This window comes from Glycine max, chromosome 20 (assembly GCF_000004515.6).
Source record: "Glycine max cultivar Williams 82 chromosome 20, Glycine_max_v4.0, whole genome shotgun sequence".
Taxonomy (NCBI): domain Eukaryota; kingdom Viridiplantae; phylum Streptophyta; class Magnoliopsida; order Fabales; family Fabaceae; genus Glycine; species Glycine max.
The window spans coordinates 5,673,692-5,695,946 of NC_038256.2; the positions used below are offsets into that span (position 1 = coordinate 5,673,692).

Genomic DNA, 22,255 nt, shown 5'->3' on the forward strand with positions numbered 1-22,255 from the left:
ATGTTACTCGTGATCTAGCTCTTCGCCCTCATCTCTCTCCAGCCTTTTGGTCATCTTCTCAAAGTTATAGCTGGCTGGAGTGATCACCACACTGGCGGGGGACTGTAGTTACGAGAGTTGCCTCCAGAGGGTCTTTTCGGTTCCTTCTATGCAGTCAAAATGAGGACCCCGCAAAGTAGTCCATTCCAGTGTGCGATGTGTTTGGCGGAGTTAAAGGACGCCGACGACGCACTCCCCATGCTTCTCAAGCGCGGTCACATCGGTCACGGGGTCAGCAACGATTCGTTGAGCTATAATGTGATATCGAGGAAATTCCATTTCAGGGGGGGGGGGGGGGGGCGGGTGTTTGCTTTTGTAAATTAAATAGCGAGTAAAATTGAATTAGAAAAAATATCAGAATTAAAAACGTTGCTTCCCCTTGATTCACAAGCAAGTCTCTTATCCTATGTTGTGAGAATTTATCCTTTATCAGTTTAACCACTTAATCCAACCCTAAATTAAATTACTAAGCAAAATTTAACATAAGGCATTCATTATGTGATTAACAAACACATACACCTATTACTTATAAATGATCATTAAGCATGAACGTAAATTAAGCGCAGAGAATTTTAATCAAGCACTAAGCATGCATGAATTAATAGCAACAAATTTAGAGTAATCAGTGAAGAGGAAAAACTGAACATAATTTAACTGTAATAAGAGAACCTCAAAGAGAACTGCACTTGATCCTCAAGAGAAAGCAACGCTGGGGACTTAGCCTTCCATTAATCAATAGAGACCAAACTTATAAATTGAAGAACAAAATTTTATTGCTACTGAAATTGTAAAACGAAAAGATGTCTCAAAGAAAAGCCTAAAACTAAAAAAACGAAAATAGGAGAGAGAGAAGAGAGAGAGAGGAGAGAAGAGAGGGATAAACTAGAACCTTGGTGCTGTTATATAGTTTTCCAGCCCCAAAGCTTACAAATCTGTTTTAAATCCAAGCCCATAAATAAAATAAAATCAAATCTATATAAGATAAGATAAGATAAGATCTAGATGAAATAATATCTAGATGAGATCAAATCTAAATAATATCTAGATAAGATAAGATAAGATAAGATCTAATTTTGTAGAATAAAATAGTCTGCCCTCTTCAAGTCCAAGCCCAATTCTGGATTCAAGCCCAATGCTTCATTAATTCCTGAAATTAGATTGAAAACATCAAATTAGTTGAATGGGCCCAAATAATAAAACTGTCTAATTAATTTGACAATTAAGATTAATCAGTACTTAAAATGGTGCAATAAATGGTTAAGAAATAGGAGAAAATAATGACACATCAAAACCCCCCATTCTTTGCCTTTTGCACTCCTGGGCAAAATGAAATATAGAACAAAATCCAAGGATATCAAAGAGAGACAAACACAAACATTTACATATTTCTCAATGAACATCAAGGAATGGGCAACATCTAACATGAAGACATCCAAAGAGTCAAGACATTCGTGAAAATCATCCAAGCAACCCAATCATGGCAAAATAGTTAATCAGCTCAAGAATGAAAAGTGATAAAGCCTCACAAGATATACATTCTATCCCTCAAGTGTCTAGGCTACTATTTACTCTTGAAGCACCCATGAAAACAAACACCACATAGACTTGGCAAAATTCTAAAATTGACAACAACTTGACAAACACATGCACCTAAGGATCAAAAGGTCTTTAAAGGTTGTAATGGGGCCAAGGACAAGGTAGGGAAGAAAAATATGGAATAAGTAGCTAAATCCCAGAGGAAAAGAGGAGCAATGGGGAATAAGTAAGCACAAGTAGTAAACCCAAACCCTCTAATATCAATAAAATCAACCAAGGTTCCCAAATCAAATCCTCATAACAAGACCTCATTTATTCAACTTCACTTCTTTTCTTCTTCTTTTTCTTTTTTTTTTGATTGAACAGTACGAAATTGAAGAATTTGCAGAAACTGATTTTTTTTTTATTTTTTTATTTTTTTATTTTTTTTTTTAATTTGAATAGTTCGAAATTGAAGATTAAAGCAAGAACTAGGCAATATATATATACATCAAGCATGGCCATAATAGAACATTAAGCATGGCCAAAAATCATATCTTCCAATGAAACATACCCCCCCCCCCCCCCCCACACTTATTCCCAAAAGAATTCCAAAGCTCTAAATTTTCTTAAGGGTAAGGTGATATCATGGTTTTTCACTTAAGGCTTGTAATGAGCTTCAAAACAAAGGAAGGGGAACATAGGCTCAAAGGGGCTATCAAAGGAATTAATTCAAGGTAAGTTCATTTGGCTAGAAGCTTATAAGAACAAAATTGCCTAAATCATTTCCAAATATGCATGTGAATTAGGAAGCATCAACAAGAATCAAGCCAAGGCTATTGTGCAAGCAATCAATGGGGCAAAACACCCCAAAAGATTATGATGATTGATGGCTCAAATTCTCACAAAGGTAAACTTATCACTTCCACATTGAGCTTTCAAAACTATCATGACATGTAGAGGAAAAACAAGGATTTCAAATCACAAAATGTTGAGAGACTTTTATTTTCAAAACAATTACCCATTACTTGAACATATCCTATAATTCAAAGAAAAACATGCAAAGTTGTACATGCAAATAAAATTGACCTAAAATATTAAACTAGAAACCCAACAAAACTAACAAAATTAACAAATTTAACACAACTAACAAAATTAACAAAACTAACAAAACTAGCAAAACCAAAACCAAAGAACACTCCCCCCCCCCCCATACTTAAACATTACATTGTCCTCAATGTAGCACAATTAAAAGATTAAAAGCAATTAAACCATCAAATAGAATCAGACAAATGTAATAAAAGTAAAGGAGGAGATAGGAAAAGAAAAACTCCCTAAGTCATGGTGGAAAAGAAGTAAGCTGAAGTAAGGAGATCTTTTGAGCAAGGACAACCCCCAATGTGTAATTGGATGCGTCACACATTAGCTTAAATGGGGCTGTACAATCAGGTGCCTTGCTAAAATCTCTTATAAAGCGCCTGTAGAATCCTGCATGACCAAGAAAAGATCGCATCTCTCGCACGCAAGAGGGGTAAGGCAATTGTGAAATAACAAATTTTTTTGCAGGATCTACTTCAATGCCCTTATTGGAAATAATGTGGCCTAAAACTATACCTTGCTCAACCATAAAATGATATTTTTCAAAATTTAGAACAAGGTTAGTTTCAATGCATCTATTCAAAACCTTTTACACACTATCCAAACAAATATCAAAAGAGGATCCATATACAGTGAAATCATCCATAAACACCTCTATTCAATTTTCTAAAAAATCACTAAAATACTAATCATGCACCGCTGGAAGGTACAAGGGGCATTGCATAGGCCGAAAGACATCCTCCTATAGGCAAAAGTGCCGAAGGGGCAGGTGAATGTGGTTTTTTCCTGATCCTCAGGAGCAATAGTGATTTGCATATAACTAGAAAAACCATCAAGGAAATAGTAGTGAGATTTACCTACCAGGCGTTCAAGCATCTAGTCAATGAATGGCAGTGGAAAATGGTCCTTTTTGGTAACCTGGTTTAGCCTCCTATAGTCGATGCAGACTCTCCAACTGTTCTGCACCCGAGTAGGAATCAACTCCTCCTTCTCATTTTTGATCATGGTGAGGCCAGTTTTCTTTGGAACTACCTGGACGGGACTCACCCATTGGCTGTCGAAGATAGGATAAATGATTCCAGCTTGCAAAAGCATGGTTACCTCCTTCTTCACTACATCAAGAATTACCGGGTTGAGTCTTCTCTGTGGCTGTCTTACTGGTTTAGCCCCATCCTCTAAATTTATTCGATGCATACATGTGGATGGACTAATACTAGGAATGTCCGCCAGGGTCCAGCCTATAGCCTTCTTATGCTTCTTGAGAATTGATAACAGCTTCTCCTCTTACTCGACTCGTCAACAAGGGAGGCAAATATAATTACTGGAAAACTTTTGCTATCATCCAAGTAAGCATATTTTAAATTTGATGGTAGAGGCTTGAATTCTGGTGTGGCCGGCTGGATAGTGGTAGAAAGAAATGGTTTCTCAGCCTGTACCTCATAAAGAAAGTCAGAAGTATGTGTACTTCCTGAAACATGGTTAGTTCTATCTGACTTTATAAAATCAATCTCAAGATCAAATTTAGATTCACTCTCAGCATCAAATTCAGACATATGATCAAGTTAAATTCAGATTCAGTGCATGAAGAGTGACAGGCATGCAGATTAGAATGAAGATCAGTCATGTATTCATCAACAATATGGTCAATTATTTCAAAACGAAATACAGAAAGATCTTCAGATGGGTGTTTCATAGCATCAAGAATATTAAAATGAACAGTTGTATCACCAAACTTCATAGATAGTGTGCCTGCATATACATCTATCTTAGTTCTAGCAGTTTTCATAAAAGGTCTGCCTAGAATGATGGGAACTGATCCTTTAGAAAATCCCTCCTCCATATTCAAAATATAAAAATCAACAGGGAAAATCAGTTCACCAACTCTAACTAGGACATCCTCTATGAAACCAACAGGATAGGCAACACTTCTATTAGCTAAATGAATTACCACATCAGTTGACTGCAAGGGACCAAGAGATAGAGAATTAAAAATAGACAGAGGCATCACACTAACAGAAGCTCCTAAATCTAGCATGGCATTGTCAAACTTACTGTTCCCTATAATACAAGGTATGTTGAATGTACCTGGATCTTTACATTTTTCAGGGATTTGGGTAACAAATTTACCAATCAATGCAGAGACATTTATGCCCATGCTAATTCTTTCACTTCCTTTAAGCTTCCGCTTATTAGTGCACAACTCCTTCAAGAATTTAGCATATCTTGGTATTTGCTTTATTGCATCCAGCAGAGGTATGTTTACTTCTACTTTTCTAAATGTTTCCAAGATCTCCTTCTCTGTCTCTTCCATTTTTTTGTTGGAAATTGCTCTTGGAGGGAATGGAAGAGGGATATGCTGCTTCTCTTTAGATTCACCTACAAAGAAATTGTTAGGTAACTTACTCTTTAAATTTTTGTCATCATCTTTTTTTGGAGTAGAGTGAGGTTGGGCAGGTTCATTGGCGGATGAGGAAGATGCTACTGGTTGAGGTCCTTGACACTATTTTCCTGACCTCAATGTAATGGCATTCACATTTTTGGGATTTTGGACAGATTGAGAAGGTACTCTATCAGAATTCTGGGACTGTTGTTGATTTAACTGTGTAGCCAACTGTCCCATCTGATTAGTTAAGCTCTGAATGGAGGCTCTGGTTTCTTGTTGAAACTGCATGTTTTGCATAGTCATTTTCCTCACAAGTTCTTCAAGGGAAGGTTGCAGAAGGGCCTCAACTGTTTACTGTTTCTGGGGCTGTTGTTGTTGTTGCTGCTGGATTGGTGGAGGAACGTATGGTCTGCTTGGGCCAGTAGCATTTTGAAAATAAGGTTGTTGTTGTTGTTGCTGCTGCTATTGTGAAGGATTCGACCATCTAAGGTTGGGATGATTCCTCCATCCGGGATTGTACCTGTTGCTGGAGAGGTCATAATTATTCTGTTGTGGCTGATTTTGCTGCTGAGGTTGAGGAGGTCTATTGTAGATGTTTGCAGCATATGCTTCAGGCTGTTCAATTGCTTCAGATTGTTGCACAGAAGGGCAAAGGTTTGTGTGGTGGTCGGCAGAGGAGCATAAACCACAGAGTCTGGCGACAGGTGCAGATTTTTTATTCATGGCCAATTGGGTTACCAAGTTAACCAAGGCATCTAGTTTACCTTCAAGCTTCTTAGTCTCACCTGATGAATTCGTGGATACTTCATGCACTCCTCTAATGACAATAACATCACTTCTGACACTAAATTGCTGGGAGTTTAAAGCCATCTTCTCAATTAAATTTTTGGCTTCAACAGGGGTCATGTCTCCAAGGGCTCTACCACTGGCAGCATCTATCATACTTCTCTCCATGTTGCTGAGTCCTTCATAAAAATATTGGAGAAGAAGATGCTCTGAAATCTGGTGGTGAGGGCAACTGGCACATAATTTCTTAAATCTCTCCCAGTATTCATATAGGCTCTCTCCACTGAGTTGTCTAATACCTGAAATATCCTTTCTGATGGTTGTGGTCCTGGAAGCAGGGAAAGATTTTTCTAAGAATACTCTCTTGAGGTCATCCTAGCTCGTGATGGACCTTGGAGCTAGCAAGGTAATATAGCCAATCCTTTGACACTCCCTCTAAAGAATGAGGAAAGGCCTTAAAAAATATGTGATCCTCTTGGACATCTGGGGGTTTCATGGTGGAGTAGACATTATGGAATTCTTTTAGATGCTTGTGTGGGTCTTCACCTGTAAGGCCATGAAACTTTGGAAGCAAATGAATCAGTCCAGTTTTAAGAACATATGGGACATCCTCATCAGGGTATTGGATGCACAAGCTTTCGTAGGTAAAATCAGGTGCAGCCATTTCCCTTAGAGTCCTCTCACGGGGTGGAGGCTGTGCCATATTCTCAGAATGTACAAAATCAGAATGTTTAAAACTATAATGCTCAAAATCACCAATAACAAAATTATGCTCAGGATGCTCAAAAGGTACTAAATGATGTCTAACTAATCTATGAAATGTCCTATCTATCTCAGGATCAAAGGGTTGAAAGTCAGATGGATTTCCTCTAGTCATACACTAAATTCAGCGTGCACAATTAGTTGCCTTCTTATGCAAGTAACAGTGTAGGTTTGAACTACAGCTACCATTAAATGATATCCAAATGACTTGAAATTTTGTGAGCAACCTTATAAAATGATGAGAAGATAGCACAAAAAATTTCAAATGAAAATTCAAAGTCTAACTATATAAGCTAAAAATGATAAGTGAAGAAAAATAAGGGAATAATACTTGGAAAATAAAAAACTTTTGACAGAATTGCAATTTTTGGAAGAAGGAGACCTCAGCCAGCTTATGGCAGGCTGCCACAGCATGGGAAATTTTTTTCTACACCAAATACATATATAACAATAGTCATTCTGATACCCGGAGCAAAAGTTATGATCGTTTGAAGTTTTGACAAAAATCAAATTTGCTACTTTTTTGGAACTTTCAAATCTAACCAAACTAAGGGCTCCAGCTATTTTTCCCACAAAATATGGATCAAAAGAAGTGTCCACAAAAAAATTCAGCCAAAAATAACAACTCTAGCTACCAAAACAAAAAATCCTAATTAATTCAGCAAGGGTGGTCTCTAAAATCCGTCGCTAAGGGATTTCCACTACTACTTAGTTTTGCCGCAAGCAAAAGTGGTCACAAAATCCGTCGCAAAACACTATTCACAGCAAAACACCCAAAACTGAAACAGGGGAAGCGCTTAACAGAAAAACTAAAACAGAACACACTAAACAAAATACCAAGACACTAAACAACACTAACTAACACACACACTAACACGACTCTAGCTATTATGAACCTTTGGACACTGCTCCCCGGCAACGATGCCAAATTTGATCGAGGCCGTACCCAAATTGCGGGGGGGGGGGGGGGGGGGGGGTGTTTGCTTTTGTAAATTAAATAGCGAGTAAAATTGAATTAGAAAAAATATCAGAATTAAAAACGTTGCTTCCCCTTGATTCACATTAAGAATGAACGTAAATTAAGCGCAGAGACAATTAATCAAGCACTAAGCATGCATGAATTAATAGCAACAAATTTAGAGTAATCAGTGAAGAGGAAAAACTGAATAGAATTTAACAGTAATAATAGAACCTCAAAGAGAACTGCGCTTGATCCTTAAGAGAAAGCAACACTGGGGACTTAGCCTTCCATTAATCAATAGAGACCGAACTTATAAATTGAAGAACAAAATTTTATTGCTACTGGAATTGTAAAACGAGAAGATGTCTCAAGGAAAAGCCTAAAACTAAAAAAATGAAAATAGGAGAGAGAGAAGAGAGAGGAGAGAAGAGAGGGCTAAACTAGAACCTTGGTGCTGTTATATAGTTTTCCAGCCCCAAAGCTTACAAATCTGTTTTAAATCCAAGCCCATAAATAAAATAAAATCAAATCTAGATAAGATAAGATAAGATAAGATCTAATTTTGTAAAATAAAATAGTCTGCCCTCTTCAAGTCCAAGCCCAATTCTGGATTCAAGCCCAATGCTTCATTAATTCCTGAAATTAGATTAAAAACATCAAATTAGCTGAATGGGCCCAAATAATAAAACTACCTAATTAATTTGAAAATTAAGACTAATCAGTACTTAAAATGGTGCAAAAAAGGGTTAAGAAATAGGAGAAAATATTGGCACATCACTAAGCCAGCACTTGAACCTGTTTCTGATTTTGTAGAACTTGAAGGGATTAATGAGGAGACTGAAGATGACAAGGAAGAAGAGACACCAATAAAAGAGAAAGAAAAAGAAAGAATAAAAGAAGAAGAAAAAGAAAAAGAAAAAAAGTTGAAAAATGAAAAACAAAAAGAGAAAGTTGTTGATGATGAGATGAGGAAAGGCAAGAGTGAGGCAAACATTGACAAGAAGAAGGATACTACTCCAAATGAAGGCAAGGAAGTACCTTATCCTTTGGTACCTTCCTGGAAAGAGAAAGAAAGACATTTGGCTAGATTTCTTGATATCTTCAAGAAACTAGAAATTACTTTACCCTTTGGAGAAACACTTCAACAGATGTCACTCTATGCCAAATTTTTAAAAGATAGGTTGACAAAGAAGAACCAGTACATCCACAGTGACAAAATTGTGGTGGAAGGCAATTGTAGTGCTGTAATTCAACGCATTCTTCCACCAAAGCACAAAGATCCTAGAGCTATCACGATATTGTGTTCCATTGGGGAGGTTGTTGTACGAAAAGCTCTCATAGACTTGGGAGCCAGTATCAACTTAATGCCTCTTTCCATGTGCCGATGACTTGGAGAGATAGAGATAATACCTACATGCATGACCCTCCAGTTAGTTGATCGCTCCATCGCAAGACCATATGGAGTGATTGAAGATGTTTTGGTGAAGGTGAAACACCTTATATTCCCAGCTGATTTTGTTGTGATAGACATAGAAGAGGATGCTGATATTCCTCTCATTCTTGGTCGCCCATTCATGTCTACTGCAAGTTGTGTGATAGATATAGGAAAGAAGATGTTGCAAATGGGCATAGAAGATTAGAAAATCAGCTTTGATTTATTTCATAAAGATAAAGAGCCACATGACCGGAATGTCTGTTTTAAAGTTCATGTGATGGAGGAAAGAAGACCTAAGAAGAAAGTCCTTGAAGTGGGAACATTATTGGATCCTGGATAACAGAATGATGCGTCAAGCTAATGACGTTAAAGAAGCACTTACTGGGAGGCAACCCAACTTTTCTTTCCCTTCTCTATCTTCATTTTTATTTCTTGCATGTAGTTAGGACATCTTGCTTGTGATTATGATTGATTTCAGCTTGTTTAGTAATGAACAAAAAGGGTTTTTAAAATTATGTGTGAAGAGATAAGCATAAAATGACTTACAAAGTTTTCAGATTGCTTATCCGCTAAGCGTAAATCTTGCGCTAAGCGCCATCTCTTCACACGCTAAGTCGAGCTTGCTCGAGCTAAGTGCAAAGACCCCTGATTGATTTGCCAAATGGTTCAGGTAAGCGCACATCACTGCGCTAAGCCCAACATCTTCACTGTAAGTTGCACCTTAAGCAGTGGGCTTAGCATGGATGCTGCACTAAGCGCCACTTCCTCTCTGTGAAAATTTATTATAGCTGCGCTATGCGCGCCATCCTACGCTAAGCCCCAGATCCATTTTGTAAGTTGAGCTTAGCGGGGAAGGATGTGCTAAGCGCCAACATCATTTTGTTTTGAAGACATTGGAAGTGCGCTTAGCGTAGGTAGTGGCGCTAAGCCTGAATTACTCACTGTAAGTTGAAGCTTGATGTACGCTAAGCCTCGCATCTCAGGCTAAGCGCATGTTGCAGAAAGATTTTTGGTGTTGCAGAAAGCGCTAAGCGCCGCTGCTGCGCTAAGCCCCAAATGCTTACTAGAAGTTACAACTTCAAGTTGGGCTTAGCGCGAGGCTAGGCTAAGCGCCAGTGTTTTAAACTCAAACGTCACTGTTAGACAAGTGGCCTCAGATATCTTAAGAAGGGGGGGTTGAATTAAGATATTCCAAACTACTTCCCCAATTAAAAATCTATTTCACTTTTTATTCAAGTTATAAATTCCCTTAATAATGAACTTCTTAAATATTGATTCAAATAAAACAATTTGAATATGAATATAAAGCAATAATAAACAAAGGAGATTAAGGGAAGAAAAAGTGCAAACTCAGATTTATACTGGTTCGGCCACACCCTTGTGCCTACGTCCAGTCCCCAAGCAACCCGCTTGAGAGTTCCACTATCTTGTAAATTCCTTTTACAAGTTCTAAACACACAAGGACAATCCTTCCTTTGTGTTTAGAATTCCTTTACAACAAGAGACCCACGGTCTCTTAATCCCTTAGAGAATGAGGAGAAGAAGAAGAATGAATCTCTCTAGAAAGAGATAGATTTTACAGATTGAGCACTCAAATAATTCCTTAATGAATTGCAATTGAATTGACCAAGGAATTCTTAAGAGGATAAAATGATTTTTGCTCTTTGAGAGGATAAACACTTGTTGTTCTGAAAAACTCTGAGCAAATTCGTGTTATAAGTCACATATATATAGACCATTGGTGGTCATGAATAAAGCCTTTGAAAAGTTGTGACTCTTAGAAATATTTTCTGAAAATCCTGTCTGGTAATCGATTACAGAAATTGTGTAATCGATTACAGCTTTTAAAATTTGAATTAAAACGTTTATTAACTGGTGGTAATCGATTACCAAAATTGTGTAATCGATTACACAATCTAAAATTTCGAATTCAAATTTTAGTAGTTGTTATAAAACATATTTGGCCACTGGTAATCGATTACATCCTCTGGTAATCGATTACCAGAGAGTAAATCCTTTGAAAAACACTTTTTTTAATTTAAATTACTTGGCCAAACCTTTTGCTAATTCAATTAGGAATTCCCTTCCTAATATACTAGTGATCATCTTGATGTTGTGACTTGTAATCTTGAAGTATTGTCTTGAATTTAATCTTGAAAAGCCCATTTGCATCAATTGCATCATATCATCATGATCATCATCAAAACACCAAAGGCAATTGCATCTACAGTCACGTTGGCATGCTAAGTGCAACTGTGTGCTAAGCGCGCCATACAAATTTCAGTTTTTTTAAAAAGTAGAGGCAAAGGCACTTGGGTTGCTACCTTGGCACCCAAACCTTTGTACTCTCTCATCCCTGAGCATTTCTATTTCTGCTGTGTGGTTATTGTAGAAGCAAAGCTTCATGGAGAATCAAAGGTGATTCAAAGGTGTTTTGATTATAACAATGATGATAACAAAAGATGATGACAAAAAGCTCAAAGATCAATCAAAGAACAACTCAAGTGAATTAAGAACAATTCAAGAGTTCAAGAAAAGAATCAAGAAGAATTCAAGACTCGAGAAGAAAGCCTAGAATCAAGAATCAAGATTCAAGGTTCAAGATCTCAAGAATCAAGATCAAGATTCAAGACTCAAGATTCAAGAATGAAGATAAGACTCAATCAAGATAAGTATTAAAAAGTTTTTCAAAATTTTGAATAGCACATGAGTTTTTGACAAAACCTTTTACCAAAGAGTTTTTACACTCTAGTAATCGATTACCATATTGTTGTAATTGATTACCAGTAGCAAAATGGTTTTGAAAAAGTTTTCAAATTGAATTTACAACGTTCCAATTATTTTCAAAATGTTGTAATCGATTACAATATTTTGGTAATCGATTACCAGTGCCTTTGAACGTTGAAATTCAAACTCAAATGTGAAGAGTCACATCCTTTCACTTAAAAGCCTTGTGTAATCGATTACACTAATTTGGTAATCGATTACCAGTGGTTGTTTCTGAATAAATCAAAAGCTGTAACTCTTCAAATGGTTTTTGACTTTTTCAAATTAGTTTTAAGCTTTTCTAAAAGTTATAAATCTTCAAAATGGTTCTCTTGACTAGACATGGAGAGTCTATAAAAGCAAGACTTTGTTTTGTATTTTCAATCAATCTTTCTATCAATTCATCTCAATCATTTCTTTCAATATTTTCTTTCATCTCTTTCAACAGTTGTTCTGTTTCATCTTCTCTTCATCTTTCTAAAAGTTTTTGTTCAAAACTTTCTCTTCCAAGAAAAGTTCTTTGTTTAAAAACTTGTGTTATTCATCTTTTTCATTCCCTTCTCCCTTTGCCAAAATGAATTCGTCAAGGACTAACCGCCTGAATTCTTTTTGTGTCTCTCTTCTCCCTTTTCCAAAAGAACGAAGGACTAACCACCTGAATTCTTTTGTGTCTCCCTTCTCCCTTGTCAAAGAATTCAAAACGACATAGTCTGAGAATTCTTTTGATTCTTCCCATTCCCTAATACAAAAGTGTTCAAAGGACTAACCGCCTGAGAATTCTTTTGTATCCCCATTCACAAAGTATCAAAGGTTTAACATCCTAAGATCTTTGTCTCGACACATTGGAGGGCACATCCTTTGTGGTACAAGTAGAGGGTACAGGATTTGAGGTCAAATCCTTTTCAAGGGGGAGGGAATGATGCAATCCTACTCCGCAAGGGCATTGGATAGAAAAACTCCAAGTAGATTGGGCCAGAGATGCAAGAGAAGGCCCTAGGGTTCTTATGAGCCTTAGGGTAGATTTCGGGCCCATGGGCTAAGTACGAGCCCGCTTATCTTTGTAAATATTAGATTAAGGTTTCATTATTTTTGGGCCTTGTATTTAGGGCTCCATAATGTAGGTAGGGTACCCTAGAAATATAGGATTTTTCAGCCCTTGTATTTTAGGGCACCTAGACTAGTTTTTGTATTAGGGGTAGTTTTGTAATTTCACATGCACTAAGTGGATATTTGATGTGTGTGGTTGGAAATAAATTTAATTGAATTGGTAGAAGCCCAATCCAATTAAATTTTAAAGGGGGAGGTGAGCATTTGCTTACTACACCCCATTGCCACATCATATAGTCACACTTTGTGCATGTCCTTCATGCTTTTCATGCCTCATGACACCTAAGCACACTTAGTGGAGAATCTTGGAATTGATCTTGGATTAGTGGGCTGAACCATAACTAAAATTCACTAATCATAATTAGTGAAATTTTGGCTCCAAAGTTTGGCTCCACAAATTCAATTTCAAATTCAAGTGAAATTTGAATTTCCCTCCAATTTTGTGTGACACTTAGGCTATAAATAGAGGTCATGTGTGTGCATTTTTTTCAACTTTGATCATTTGAATATTAAACTTCAGATCTCAAAGCTCATTTAGAGCACAAAATTTCGTGCTCTTCTCTCCCTCTCCCTTCCTTCATCTCCTTCTTCCTCCAAGCTCTTATCCATGGCCTCCTATGGTGGTGAGCTTCTTCTAGACTCATCTTCTCCTTGAAGTGGCGTCTCCTCTCTCTCTTCCTTCTCCATTCCGCTGCCATTTATCTTCCAAGAAGCAAAGGAATCCATTGATGAAGAAGATCCTAGGCCTACAAGCTCCAATGGAGCTTGCATCACATCTCTTGTGGATCAGTTCTAGTGGATGTTCTTTTGCTTCCTCTATCTTTTTGTTCGGTGAATTCTCTTTAATTCCTTGTTCTTCATCTTATTCTCCATGTATATGGACTGGATGTAGGCACGGGTTGTTGCCGAACCAGTATAAAAACTCTTGTGTGTTTGTTTCCTTCTTCCCTACTCTTTTACTTTCCGCTGTGCATTTAATTTTCGCTTTTACTTTCTGTTAAGTTTCTATTCTACTCCTCATTCTCTTAACAATTTAGTAAAAGCCTTAGAAAAGTAATTTTTAATTATTAAAGGTTTAGGAATAATTAATTCAACCCCCTTCTTAATTATTATGAGGCCACTCAATCCAACACTTATCTGCCCCACTGTATTCCCTTGCTTCTTCACACTCTGCATTACACAATCTAAGTAAGTTACTTGATTTCACTTTTGCTTTGTATTTCATTCTTCACACCTTAGGATAGAGGATTTATGTTTTCTTAGTTAGCATTGTTGTTAGGTTAAGTTACTTAGTTTTAGGGTTAGGTATTTTAGGACCTTAGGTAGTTTAGAAGTCCATTAGGGGCAATATGGTTAAAAAGGGGTGAAAACCCCTGAGTATCTTCTGGGATTCACAATGAACGCACTAAGTGCGCCTGCTGCGCTTAGCCTGTTCATCGCAACTGTTAAAATTTTTCAGATTTCTGATGATCGCGCTAAGTGAACCATGTCGCGCTAAGCGCGTTCCTCTTGGTTGTTGAACCAAAATGATGCAGACGCTAAGTGCGCCTGTGCGCTAAGCGTCAATGGTATACTGAGATACCCAGTGTAGTTCAGGCGCTAAGCCCAACTTGCTGAGCTGAGCGCCACTTAGGTTCTGTTTCTTTAACCTTTGTAATAAGGCTAAGCGCGCCTATGTGCTAAGCCTCAATGTCTCTCTATTGAGGCTGAGCTAAGTGCCAGCATGTGGCGCTAAGCCCTAGTTCTATACTCTTTCTAAAAATTGTAGACTTAGGCTAAGCGCCTCTGTGCGCTAAGCCTATTCTGCAGAAAGAAATGTTCTCTGTGTCTTGAAGCTAAGTACCAGCTTGCTGCGCTTAGCGCTTGTGTTAATTTCATAAGGCGCACTAAGCGCCCAGCTCTGTTTTCAGTTTAATTTTTCTATTTTCTTGAGAATAAACTTGTTCTAATCTTATGTGTTTTGTCTTATATTTTGCATATGGCTTCTAGGAAAAGAAAGGCACCATCTACACCCACCCAAGTTAGATTTGACAGATCAAGATTCACTTCTCAAGAGGCATGGGAAAGATACACAGATGTTATTGTGCCTAGGAAGCTTTTGCCAGAGAGGAACGTGGTGGTCTACTATACAGAGTTCGATGAGTTCAAGGAGGAACTCGAAAGGAGCTACTAGGATGAGGAGTTGACTGACTTTGGGGATGGCAACATTGATGTTGCCATTGTGAAGGAATTCTACGCCAACCTCTATGACCTCAAGGACAAATCACCTAAGCAGGTGAGGGTGAGAGGTCATCTAATTAAATTTGATGAGGATACGCTTAATACTTTCTTGAAGACCCCTATTATTGTGGAAGAGGGGGAATCACTCTGTGCTTATTCCACATTTGCACTCTTGAGGCTTGATCCTTAGGAGTTGGCTGCTAAGCTCTGTATCCCAGGGAGGGGATTCGAGCTTAATGCTGATGAGCAGCCCTTGAAGATTTTGAGGAAGAACATGACCACCTTAGCTCAGACATGGAGTGTTCTTTCCTTCTCTAACTCGATTCCCACCTCCCACACTTCTGATGTCACTCTTGACAGGGACAAACTCATTTATGGTATCATTATGAAGATGGACATGAATGTGGGGTACACATACAATTCAGGAGGAGGAGGCTAGAACTTTATGTAAGGCTAGGGGAGTTCAGTCTGACTCTAGATCCCTGGAGAGCCTGAGTCCCGCCATTAATTTGACTTACATTAAGAAGAACTGTTGGAATCTCGATGATCCAATAGTAACTTTCAGGGGACCTAAGAAGCCCAGAGGACCTAGGTACACATACAACTCAGGAGAAGGAGGCTACTCTAGAGTAGGTTCCAGAGCCATCTCCAGCCCCTGTGCATGCACCTGATGATGCCACACAAGTGGTGGAGCCTGAGCAGACTGCTCATGATTCTTTAGTAGCTTCAGCACTGGATCTTAATAAAGACCAACCACAAGAGGAGTGAGACGTTTAAATTTTTTGCATTATGAACACTTTAGTTTAATTTTAGTTATTTTATGATTTATGTCATTTAAATTTCAGCTTTTATGTTTCAATATTTTAATTTCAGTAGCATAGTTGTTTGTGTGCTTGAACAAAAAGCTTGATTGAACAATGGATTGATTGAACATTGTATGCAGTGGCTTGTTTGGTATGGAATGAGTGTTTGGAAATGATTTGGTTGAGCAGATGTATGAATTGACTAGATTGGGATGATTGGATGATTGTTTGGATCAAGTTTGCAGTCATTAGAAGAGAATGAGCATATGATTGGAATTATGTCTGAAAATGTTTGTCGATTGTCAGATTGATTGTGAAGGAATGCATTAACCGTATACCGGTGAGAGTGTGATCTTTAAAATTTTGAGAGAAACGACTATCATTTAGTGTTGATTTTTGCGTGAATCTATAAAGTATGGATTGGATGCATGAACTTGAGGATGATGAAGGCCATGTTTGATTATGAATAACTACTTAGCCAAAAAGCTAACCTTGTGATTGAATGAATTATCCCTTGCACCCAGTTTGAGTTGAATGAATTGATTGATTGATTAAACCTTGAGCCTATTCAGTTGTATCTTCTGCTACCTTATTTTAGGTTGTAGGAGAGCATCATCCACAGAAGATTGTTCAAGGCAAATTTGTCCCAAATTTGGGGGAGGTATTATCAAGGTAAATTTGTTTCACATTTGGGGGAGGCACTGGGTAAGGATTGAAATGGTCAAAGAAAATAGTATATACACACTACTTTTGTTCTCTAAAAAAAAACTGTAAGTATAAATTAAGTTAATAAGTGTGTACACTATAAATTCAGGTATGAAAGCTAAGTGCCTAAGAAAAAGGGCAAGTATGGGGAAGGAATGAATGAAAAAGTGAAGGTTATTCTATGGATGATGTTCAGTTCATATGGTTGATGTTCAGTTCATATGATTGACGTCCTTGATGAATCAAACACCATTTTCTTTTGATTGGCCACTGTCTTTGTCACTTGAGGACAAGTGAACTGTTCTTTCTTTGCTTGAGGACAAGCAAAACTGTAAATTTGGGGGAGTTTGTTAGTCGCTTCATACAACTAACTTTTGTATAGAAATCATTTTCCAAAGCTTGTATAGTTCCCCAATTTATGGTTATTTTGTAGTGATTTTTGTAAATAAATCTTGTTTTATGGTTAATGTTGTCTCTAGAACATTTCCATTAGATTTAATGATGAAATCTGTGCATTTTCAGGTGAAAAAGAGGCTAAGTTTTGAATTGCAAAATTTAGTAGTGGGGCTAAGCCTCAGCAATTCAAAACTTAGCCTCTTTTTCACCTGAAAATGTGCTTAGCACAAAGGAGAATCTGGCAGAGCATCAGCATTAAAGCTGCGCACTAAGTGCGAGATCAATGCACTAAGCACAACAGGTGCCTTCAGCCAGGCTAAGCTCGAAACTGGCGCTAAGCCCAATTTCACTTACTTGCACTAAGCGCGAGGGTGGCACTAAGCGCAGCGTCGCAATTTCAGAGCCTATTTAAAGCTTGTCTTGTGCAGAATTAGGGTACCAACTTTTATGAAATTTTGAGGACAGCGTGCAGAACGGCCAGGGCACAGAATTCGAGAGCAGCCACAGGCCTATTTGGGAAAAGAGCCCTAGAAGCAGAAAAGAGGAGTAGCTTGTGCATTGAAGCCTAGGTTTTGTCATTTGAGAGATTATTGAGTAGACAGTGAGTGTGAGATGCTGAGAAGAGGAAGAGGAATCCCCCTTCTTGTGTAAGGAACTATCATTCTCTACTTTTAATCTCATTTATTGTTAGGGTTTCTTTGTAATGGCTGGCTAAACACCCTAGTTGGGGATTTCTAATGAACAACTGATGTAAATACCTAATATCAAATTGATTATGTTTTCCGTGTTCAATGCTTCCCTCAATGCTTAATGTTTGTATGCTTTTGGTCTGATCACCCATTTGTGTGCACAGTTAGGTGACTTTAGCATTGGGAAATGTACTGTTGCCTTAGAACTTGATTGAAGCAGGATTGAAAGTTAGCCTTACATGAGGGATCTGGGGGTTAAGTATTGGTCTTAATTATGTTGTTAGAATAATAATGTTTAGTTTAGGCCTAGTCTTACATGAGGGATCTGCGGACGAAGCTTAGGCTAAATTAGGCTAAACTTAGGAAGCTACTTGAGCTGCGTCTAGTCTTACATGAGGGATCTGCGGACGAAGCTTGGGTATTCAGCCTGACGAGGGATCAAGGGTTTAGTAATGTAGGCTACAACATAGAATACAAGAGCATGATTGATTAGAGAAATATATTTCTATGCATCAGCTTGTTTGTTAGGAAGACCCAACAAATCTACCTACTGCTGTTATTTTATTTACCTTGCATTTTATAGTTTTAGCATACAAGTTTAGTTTAAATTCTGCTTGAAATTATCACTTATACATGTTCTCTCAACAATGCTTCAATTCTGAACTTAATTCATGCTAACATTAGTTCCATGCGTTCAATACTCAGATTCATCTGTTTTAATTTTAAATACTTGATGATCCGATGCGCTTTCTGGTTAAACTCCCCATTGAAATTTCCATGAGACATAAATGCACAAAAAGTAACTGCAGTGGGGAGTCATCAGTTGGGTTCACTTATCTGTGTACATATTAGATTAGGATTTCATTATTTTTGGTCCTTGTATTTTACGGCACCTAGACTAGTTTTTGTATTAGGGGTATTTTTGTAATTTCACATGCATTAAGTGAATATTTGATGTGTGTGTTGGGCAATAAATTTAATTGGATTGGGCTTCACCCAACTCACCTGTGCACCTAATACCTGTATATCCGCCTCAATGGGGGGTGAGTATTGTGATCCCCTTTAGGATAACTTAATTTTGATGGCCTCCTTCAACTTCTGTTTCATTTTTTTTGGACTTCATTTGTTTTCTTCTTCCAACTCATTCCTCCACTCTTCCTTAAGGTTTCTGATTATCTCATTCTTCCACTCTTCCTTAAGGCTACCAATTATCTCAATCAACTGTTGTTGGGTGATGGATATGGAGGAATTGTTGGAGGCATGTGATGCCCTTCCAAAGTAGTGATTGATTTTCACACTAGATCCCAGTGCACGAACATGACCTGCATGCTCCGGTCGCCCAATGACAATATTGAGTATGTCTTCACGACCTTGGGGAACAAAGCTACCCTTTGTCGTCTATTCTTGTAATGAGTCCTATAACAAACACGACATTGAAAAACATCAAATGAGGTGGCTATTATAATACAAAAAAAATAAGATTCAAATTATATGTTAAGCATAAACTCATAATTCTATTAGATATTTCTTGTGCCGCCTGAGATGTCATTTGCCCATATCGCTTTGAATGGGCCATCTTCCACTTAACATGTCTTTCAATGGGAGATGGAGGGTCCTCAATCAATGGTGTATTCTTAGTCAGCATTGCCTCCTCTTGTCTTGTCTTCCTTTTCTCGTCTAATAACTTATTTTCAAGCAAATCATAACCACCATGAGAAAGTATGTGGGGGCAGTCACTATATTTTTGTATCTTCTGTGCCTTTTTCCTAATTCCCTGTCATACAACATATAGAGTTTGCATGTATTTAATTCAAATAATGAAATGATACATTTCAATTGAAAATTAAAGCAAAACACAGTGTCATCTAACCTACCAGGTAGGGGTCTTGCGACTTACAGCAAATTCCTCCCATGTTTATGGATCGAGACCATATTTTATAGAAGGATCCTATTTATCTTCACCCTTAGTGTCAGCATACACAAATTTTGTGGTCAGGGAAGATTGGAATTGCCTCCATCTAGTGGCCACCGTCGACGTGACCTTCTTCTTGCCAGTTAGTGCTTCTGGGATATCAAATTTGGCCTACATAAGAGATTGTTGTGTAACAGTTATTGAATGTTAACATTTTCAAGTGTTCATAACACAAAATTAAATACACCTCCATGTTAAGTGGACTTACCCAAATGTCATCCCATACTAGGTCCTTATAGATTTTGATGCATCTTTCCAATTGTTATGTACAATAGGAATTTTTTTCTCTAGCTACAACCCCCAGATAGCTCTATGTGGGCCTGATCCTTTCCCTGTTGCAGGATCAACGTTAACTGTTGGTCTGGGCTGATTCGCGGTTCTTAAATTCTACCTTCTTAGCCGTGTGGATTGTCTACTCTTCCTAGACGTAGCCTTTGAATGACCATCTGAAGATGAAGGGGACCTTGGCGGTGTTCCCATGACCCTGTGTAAATAAAACAAATTCATTAATGTAAATCTATTACAAATAGCATACATTGGTTAAAAATTATAAATATGCATATTAAATAAATTTGTTACAAATAACATAATACGATAAACATTACTTTGCCTGCTGCATAATTACGTAGAAATGTTCTCCCATAAACCTTCATCATGATCATTACGATTTGCATGTATGTCATCCACCTCGTTTTCTTCAATTATTGAAGGCATTTTGTGGAAAAAGATGGCATCTCACAAATGTCAAGTGTTGAATCATCATTCTGGTGACTGATACCAATTGGTCTTACTTGTAGAACCACTGACAATCTTGAATCACACGGATCTTGGATGTAAAACACATTTCTGGTTTATTCTGCCATAATGAAAGGTTCTTCCTTGTAAGCCACCTTATTAAGGTTAACTAAAGTAAATCCCAATGGATCTCGATGCACACTTGTATTTCCATTAACCCACTTACATTTAAAAACAGGCACTCTAAATTGACTATAATCAAGCTCTCAAATTTAATCAGTCACTCCAAAGTAAGGCATTGAGGCTTGAATCGGGTTATTATATGATGCGCTACAAAAGTGTTCAGAATCAACCTCAAGACTCACCCAACTATTTTGCACACTACTTTTATTATCATGTGACTTTGTGTAGAATGAATAATTGTTTATATGATATCCCTTCCGAGTGGGGACATTAAGATTTGGGCCAACAACCAACAGTCTTAATGTTTTGGAAGCACTATCATCATTGAAGATTATTTCTTTAAACTAGTTTATTAAAGTTTTATTATGCTCTTGCAACACTTTCATCATGTTCATTTTTGGGTGAATAGATGCAACATGTTCTTTGAGAGTATGTATGTAGGGAAGAACCTTTTGTGTGTTATTCAAGATATATAGATGTGCTTGTGAGACCTCCTGTCAAGTCATTGTTACAACATTGTACCCTTGTGTACCCTTACCTCCTCGTGTCTGATCATGACGAGTTTCAAGAAGTCCAATAGATTGAACTGTTTCTATGTACTGCGGAACAAAACTCAATAGCTTCTTCAACAACATATCTTTCAACACTAGAACCCCATTCTCATACTCGTCACTAATGCGTGATGCTTTCATCCAACTTCGATCCATGTTTCCCTTTTGTTGTCACACTTCATTAAGTTATCCGACATGCATGAAAACCTCAATTTTTTCATTAAAGGTATGACTCTATCCCATTCAGGAAGGGTTATTTTTATAGTAGATTCATATGCAAAGGTTAATTCTCTTTTCAAAGATTTGATGAAATTTAGGTAGCATTTCGCATTGATCTCCAAGTACACAACATGAAAGCAGTTACATGTTACACATCCACTGCATTCAATTATGCACCCGAAGAACAAAGTGAAATGCAGTATATCAAAATTTGTTCAAATCTTAGAAAAGAGAATTTATCTATGCGTATGAATCTACTATAAAAATAAGTATTCTCAATTTGTCCAAACGGATAATTCAAGATTCAATACAATGATTAATCCAAATTGTCCGTATTAATCATTGTATTGAATCTCAAACGGGAAAGTAAGGTTTATTAACAATGCACATAACTGGTAATATAAAACATTACTCATATATGAAAAAGCATATAATAAGCACAAGAGTTTCACAAATAAGTACATACCTTGAAGGATGCTAACTAACAACAAGGAGTGTAGTGAGCAATGCTATAGTAGACTATGAACCAACTTGATTATACTTGTAGTAAAAGAAGCCTTAACTTGTATCAAAATGCAGATATTATCTGTAAGGACAATATGGGAAAAAAATCAGAACATGCAGTAAAACAATAAAGACTCGAGCATAATTAATTGGTTCACAGGACAATAAATTGACAGGCAGATTGAAATCACATAATCAGCATAGGAAGAATCCACTACCAAGTTGCATAAAATTTTGCAATTATAGGTGATAAAGATAATGGTTGTTTTAGCAACAATAAAATAAAATATGATATATGCACAAAATGCAAAATGAAGCATTTCTAGGGAAATAGAAACTTGCATCCAACTTCTTCCAAGAAAAAATAAGTATGGGTTGACATATTTTTAAATTAACTGGACAAAATACATGAAGGACCAGCTATTT

The 22,255-nt window shown here is 37.3% G+C and overlaps 1 non-coding gene across 1 annotated transcript; it reads left to right on the forward strand.

Annotated features, from left to right (window-relative positions):
- Window positions 1–6,035: 6,035 nt before the first annotated feature.
- Window positions 6,036–6,142, forward strand: LOC113000850 (small nucleolar RNA R71). Its single transcript, XR_003266171.1, has one exon. It is a non-coding gene; the product is annotated as a small nucleolar RNA R71 (small nucleolar RNA).
- Window positions 6,143–22,255: the final 16,113 nt, after the last annotated feature.